The 7,226-nt window shown below is 33.4% G+C and overlaps 1 protein-coding gene across 6 annotated transcripts in view; it reads right to left on the reverse strand.

The window, feature by feature from the left end:
- The window catches only part of LOC144975033 (hemoglobin subunit alpha-A-like), a 143,602-nt gene extending 138,780 nt beyond the window's left edge, over positions 1-4,822 (reverse strand). The window contains exon 1 of one of the 6 annotated variants that reach the window (XM_078918731.1): positions 4,752-4,822. The gene's annotated coding sequence lies outside the window, so the exon portion shown is untranslated. Of the gene's footprint in view, positions 1-4,374; positions 4,652-4,751 lie in introns of those variants that run through there. The other 5 variants (XM_078918721.1, XM_078918697.1, XM_078918686.1 and 2 more) reach the window with 5 other exon arrangements.
- Between the last annotated feature and the right edge of the window lie 2,404 nt (positions 4,823-7,226).

Consider the following 7,226-nt stretch of genomic DNA (forward strand, 5'->3'; position numbering starts at 1 on the left):
TACAAAATAAAGTTTCAGACAGAGACAGCACTGTTAACGGCCAGGTACCTGAGTACGTGAGAGAATGTGAGTCAGGAGCCTTTTACAATGACTCAACTATGCGCCGAGCGGGGCTCGAGCCCAGGACTTTTCGATCCGAAAGCGAGTGTCATATCACTAGACCACATAGCCGCAAACATGGTTGTGGTGGGTGGTGGTGAGAATGATGATGATGATGATGATGATGATGATGATGATGATGATGATGATGATGATAATGATGATGATGCTGATGATGATGATAATGATGATGCTGATGATGCTGATATCGATCAATGTTCCTAATATCAATATGGAAATACATGACGATTACGATAAAGATGATAATGATGACATTGGTGTATGGTTTGTATTGATTAATGTAGAGTAGTAGCATGGCAAACAATCCTTACAATGTGAATACACTGTGGCCTGTGTTGTATCCGCTTATTACAGTGACTCAATCCGGCTAATTTATGCTTCCGTGTACGAAAATCGATATAAAGGGAAATTAATATACACATCCATACGGCACCTTTCAAGGATTTGATTATGCTCAATCCTGACGTACTATGAAGAAAAAAAACACATCTTTAAAATTTTGGCCAGAAAACTCGTCCTTCAAATATCGATCGATTAAAATTACCCTCATCTCGGCAAAAACTCTCAAACCTGGGACTTCGCCGAAGTCCCAGGTTTGAGAGTTTTTGCCTAGATGAAGGTCATCTTAATCGATCGATATTTGAAGGACGAGTTATCTGGCCAAAATTTGAAATACATGTGGGGTTTTTTTTTTCAGAGTAATGTACCAAGTCCAATGGGCTCTAAAATGATTCACACCGTCCTATGTGCACATATCTGCAGGTCTGATAACTGATCGCAATTATGGGCTTGTTTTAACATTATTGCAATGGGCCATGTTATGCATTAATTTGACAATATTTCCATTACAACAATGAGCCCATAACAATTTGGGTTATCAGACCTGCATAACATATGTATACATCGATTTAGTCCCATAATACGTCAAATAGACCCAGCTTTAAACTTCTTAATGGTCTCATTAGACTCTTCATTTTTACTTGAACTAACATTTTTCATCACATTTTATTGCCAAGGTACACATTCAAATTTGAGTCGACTGGAAAAATGAATGTCTTCAATCTTTAATGGTTTGTTTCACTTCAAATTCATGTTCAGTTACAGTACAGTCCGATCAAAACAGGATAATATTTTGATCATTATTTGAGATTTTTATTACAACAATGAGCCCATGTGGGATTGGGTTATCAGACCTGCAAATAAGCGCAAGTCGGTCACAACCCTTCTTACCCTTCGAACGGCTTTCTTGGTGAATATGGTTAAATCGAAGGTCCCAATAGCTCAATTGGTAGAGCGCTCGCTTCTCATGCAAAGAGGGGCCGAATTCGATCCCAGGTGAAGTTGAGATTTTTTTCTACCTCACCCCCCCCCCCCTTACCCCCAACGTCACCTGTCCTACCAGAAGTAATTAAGTAGCTGGGTCTGTTAGAACTGGCGGAAAGTACTTTGCGATTAGCGTCCTATCCAAAGGGTAGCAAGCAGTTGCTATTGTCTGTTTCACGATTTAGTAACCGGGATAAACTCAACCTGGTTTTGAAACGCTACTTGAAGTTGTGGCCAGACAAGTAAAGAGAGAAATTGAGATTTGAAAGAAATACTTCAGTCCGGCAATGATAACACCTTCCTCTTTGTCAGATTTTATTAGCATCCGGTTGCGTAAGTTGTCATAATATTATCATAGACATGATTGGTCAACTACAAAATTATTGGAATCAAGAGCCTCATTGTTGAGGATACCGTGCGCTCTATAAGAGTCTATTATTATTATTATTATTATTATATTATTATTATTATTATTATATTATTATTATTATTATTATTATTATTATTATTATATATTATTTATTATTATTATATATTATATATTATTATTATTATTATTATATTATTATTATTATTATTATTATCATCATCATCATCATCATCTTATTCCTTGTTTTGTTGTTTTCTTTGTGTTAAATTTTTAAGCCTTTCATAATGTGACGACAATATATCGACAGGAAGATATTTGTTAGCTGTTTACAAAAAGAAAGTAATAAACAACAACAACAAGAACAACAACAACAAAAGCCCAACCCCCCCCCCCCAAAAAAAAAAAAACAACAAAAAAAAACAAACAAACCGTTAAGCCCGTGGATCAATAAACCCTTTAAAATATTGTTCCCATGCTAATATTCATCACGAAGGTGTTGAAAAAAACAAAGGACAGTACCAGTGACCGTCTTACTATAATATTCTCTTTGTAGTATTAAAAAAAATAATGTGGTTGACGCTACAAGACTGTTTGATGTCATTTTAGAAATCCTGAGATATTATATTAAATATTCTATGGGCGATTTGGTGTGTTGGTTTCAACGATTTGTTGTGTGGTTTGGCAGTCACACTTGACTAGTATTAGGCTTATAATAGCAAGCAATAATCAGTTTATATAATATAAGTATTTTCTCTTTTTTACTTCCAAATAATGTAAATTTTAATTTTTCAATTTATCAATTTATTTGTTTTGCAATATTTTCAATTTTCAATCTACAGTGACAATTATAACCAATATACATTGTTGAAATTATTCATAATATAAAGCACACTAGGGCTGTGAAGCCTCTCCTTACATATATATATATATATATATATATATATATATATATATATATATATATATATATATGCTCATATATTCATTATCTATTTATTTTACTGGGTAAATTATAACAGGTCTATACAAGAGATTTCCTTTTGGGGATGCAATAAATTATTATTATTATTATTATTATTATTATTATTATTATTATTATTATTATTATTATTATTATTATTATTATTATATTATTATTATTATTATTATTATTATTATTATTATTATTATTATTATATTAATTATTATTATTTTATCATCATCATCATTATTATTATCAAAGATTTTTAGAGAAGTATCACAATCGAGAATAATATTTCATGATTATTGTTTTGACAACAGATGATCATTTGATCGAACGACACCACACTATCAGCTTTTTTAAAAAATTGGAAGTATCTATGTATTTCTAGAAGGTCACTCAGCTCTTTGTTTTTGTTTTTAGCCAGCCTTTTTTATGAGTTGTTCTCACTAAATTATATTTATCAGACAATCCATGTTTAAGGTTATACATAGTTTTTAGTTTAGTTTTTTTTTTTTTTTGTTGTTGTTGTTGTGCTGGGACGTTATACCCGGCTGGCGGATGTTATGTTTTTCAACTAAACGCAATGCATCAATTTTTAGTTACTTGAGAACTCGCAACTAACTCCACCATGGATAAAATAAAATACCCAATTTTGTAAATGCGCTATACAATTGTCATCCATTCTTCTTCTTCTTCTTCTTCTTCTTCTTCTTCTTCTTCTTCTTCTTCTTCTTCTTCTTCTTCTTCTTCTTAAATCTTCTTCTTCTTCTTCTTAAATCTTCTTCTTCTTCTTCTTTTTATTATTATTATTATTATTATTATATTATTATTATTATTATATATAATAATAATAATAATAATAATAATAATAATAATAATAATAAATAATAATAATAATAATAATAATAATAATAATAATAATAATAATAATAATAATAATTAGGAAGATTGAATAATACAATTAGTAATAATTAAAATGTAAACAAGACAGTACCTACCTTTAACCATTCATATATCCAAAGGCTCCAATTATAACAATCACATGAATATTTACTTTTTTCTACACAGTAGCATAATTAAAAAAAAAAATAAATCAAGCAGCCCTGATCACATTTCAGCCAAATTATATTTCTTGTAGATTGAATGCTGCGTTTACATCCACCCATAAATGAATTGGATTGATCAAATGCCATATCTGTCTTCGGAACTTTTCCCATCAGTCAAAACAACCAGCCCTCCAGATCAAGAACAGTTTTCACAACATTTTGACACAGAAAAAATCTTAAGTACCAATATTCCGTTGTTCATTGATACTATAGAATCCAGCACATTGTGTCAAGACATTATGGTAAATGCTCACAAACAGGAAGGCCAGCTGATTTAACTGGCAAGGCATGACTATACCTAACACCAAATACTCAGACTGCTAGATATGCTACACGATTTTAAACAGACCTAGACACCCAGTGATAAAATATTTTAATAAAAACAGCACCAAAACAAAATCACTCGTAGAACACTAAATCACAGCCAGTAAACTGAGATCAAAACACACACACACACACACACACACACACACACACACAACTGATATTACCCAAATCTCGATCCGTATCTAAATCAATTCTTTCACCACTGGGACTATAAGTTTCCTAGCTCTAATATTATAACCACCCACAATGATATTAGTTCCAATATTTTGCTCACTGCTACAACATAAAACAACTGCGTTTGCGACCAGCATTCACGATCCAAATCAAATTGTGTCTTCTGTATTGAGAAAGGAAATATTCGACATTCAATATTCAGTCAAATCTCGTCAGCTGTTCATAGTTCATATTCCTCCTCACTCTATTTCTATTTTCTCTTTAACTATACTACTATACCCTCTTCACTCTATCTAACCAAAACGCGCGTGAGAGCAGGAGGGGGGAGAAAGCTTGAGTGAGATTTTTCTACAATAATTCTACTCACCCACTCACTCACGCGCGAGTTTTTCTCTTCATATTCATCCATCAGCAGTATCTGATAGCGCAACGTAGTGTGAGTAGTTGTGTTCCTATTTCTCGCCTTCGCTTCACTCTATAACCCCCAACCGCTCATGCCCCCGTCCTATCCAGTTCAGCTGTTGTTCAGGCGCATAATTAGAATCCGTATAAACGGGACATGGATAAATTTAGCAAATTGCGACGATGATTTTTGTATTTTCTTTCATTTGTTTTTCTTAATTCTCTCTCTCTCTCTCTCTCTCTCTCTCTCTCTCTCTCTCTCTCTCTCTCTCTCTCTCTCTCTCTCTCTCTCTCTCTCTCTTTCTCTCTCTCTCTCTGTATCTCTCTCTTTTTCTTATCTTTCTCTCTCTCTCTCTCTCTCTCTCTTTCTCTTGTGTGTGTACGTGTGTTGTGTGTGTTTGTGTGTGTGTATGTGTGTGTGAATGTATGTGTGTGTGTTTTAGCATTGAATGTTGGGAGGTGGATTTTCAAGAAATATCTTTAAATCAAATTGAAAGAAATCTTATGCATCTATGTTTACGAGCACAGTACAATAATCACTAAATGTGCTCAATGGACTTTATAAGGGATCCCAAGCCAAGAGCAAAGCTAAAAAATACGCATGTTAAGACAGCGCTGTTAACGCCAATTTGCTCAGTTTACACATTAATATAAGAGTGAGAATATTATTTTAATAAATAAATAGCTATTCCAAAAACTGTGTTGGATTCGTAGACTAGTGAGACCTACAAGTCACAACACAAATGTCATACCTCTCTAGACGACACAATAACAATCAGCAATGTAATAACAACCAAAGAAATCATAAGTAATAAACTGGTCTACTCCGCCGAACTGTGAATAAAAATAAATCAAAAAATTTGCCAGAACACGAATCCTTCAAATATTATATATCGATTAAGATGATCCTCACGTTGTTCAAAAAAATAGATAAATAAAATAAAATAAAATCCAAACTCAAACTGGTACTTTTCTCTCTCTCTTTCTCTCACTCTCTCTCTCTCTTTCTCTCTCTCTCTCTCTCTCTCTCTCACACTCTCTTTCTACCTATTATCTCTCCATCTATATTATATCTGTCTATCTATCTATCTATCTATCTATCTATCTATCTACCTATCTATCTATCTATCTATCTATCTATCTATCTATCTATCTCTCTCTCTCTCTCTCTCTCTCTCTCTCTCTCTCTCTCTTGAATTTAAGAAAGAAAACTAATTCCAGGACACTTTGGGCTTTTATTTTATTTCAAATCTTATAAGTTAAGCTTTAAAAGTTAGTTTTAAACATCAGGCTCAGTCCCGCATAATTGGGAGTCCCGAAAGCTCAGATGGTAGAGCACTCGCTTCACACGCAAAGGGATCAAAATCCAAAAATCCAAATTCCTGTCCACCCAGCAGTGATTGGGTGGTTGGATCTGCTAGATCTAGCAGAAATCACTTTACAATGAAATAGCACCCTATCCAAAAAGTAGCAAACTCTTGCTACTGTCCGTTCCACGCTATAGAAACCGGGATAAACTCCTGCTTCATGAACAAGGACTGACTTCTCAGTCCCAGATAATACCGTTTTGAGGCGACTGGCATATATTATAGATGTCTATCTGTGACTCGCCCATGTGAAAATGCCGTGTCTTTACCTTTGGATCAAATGGCGACACAGGGAGACTTAGATAGACCATGACAATAATTAACGATTTATGCTTTTAATAATTGCCAGGTAAGAATAAAATAACACGAATTAATGGAATTAATTATCTTTTCTCATTGCCTTCTTTATTGATCTGTTATTAGATACATTACATGATGTCTCTGTATAAAAAGTCAAGCAACACTGAGCGTGATTTGAAGCAAAGTAAATGGCAATGATCGCTAACCTTTTGACCCAAGGGCTATGTCTAAGGGTGAAATAATATGACACACAAACAACCCATTCGACCCGGGTGTGAATAAGTACTAGGATGCGTTTAGTGAGGGAGTAATTAGAATGGTTGTTATAAAAAAGTTGCTTGAGAGGAGACTCGTACTAGAATCGTATCGTATCGTATCGTATCGTTTATGAGCTAATAGGTTCTAAAAAACCTTCAAATGCTCTGTGTAACTTTTATGCATAGATACAATTTATCAATTCTATAATGAGTATTCAATGTCAATTGATAAAATGAGTATTAAATATCTAATACATAAATAAGTGTTTAAAAAGGAATTCGTTCCATATTTTGACATGTGATGGAAATAGATTTGAAATAATGTAAAGAGCATTGAAGATGGTGAAATACGTCAGTGGTTGGTCCACGATGGGAACTTGAGCTACCTTTATTGACAGGTTGGAAAATATATAGTTGAAAGACAAAACTTCATCATTAAAGACTGAATGAAATAAGTTTATATAAAGTAATAAACAGAAATAACAACAAGAAATGAAGTGAGTAGGAAAGTGCCAG

Source organism: Berghia stephanieae, chromosome 1 (assembly GCF_034508935.2).
Source record: "Berghia stephanieae isolate SIO BIC M18660-M18661 chromosome 1, UCSD_Bste_1.3, whole genome shotgun sequence".
Taxonomy (NCBI): Eukaryota; Metazoa; Mollusca; class Gastropoda; order Nudibranchia; family Aeolidiidae; genus Berghia; species Berghia stephanieae.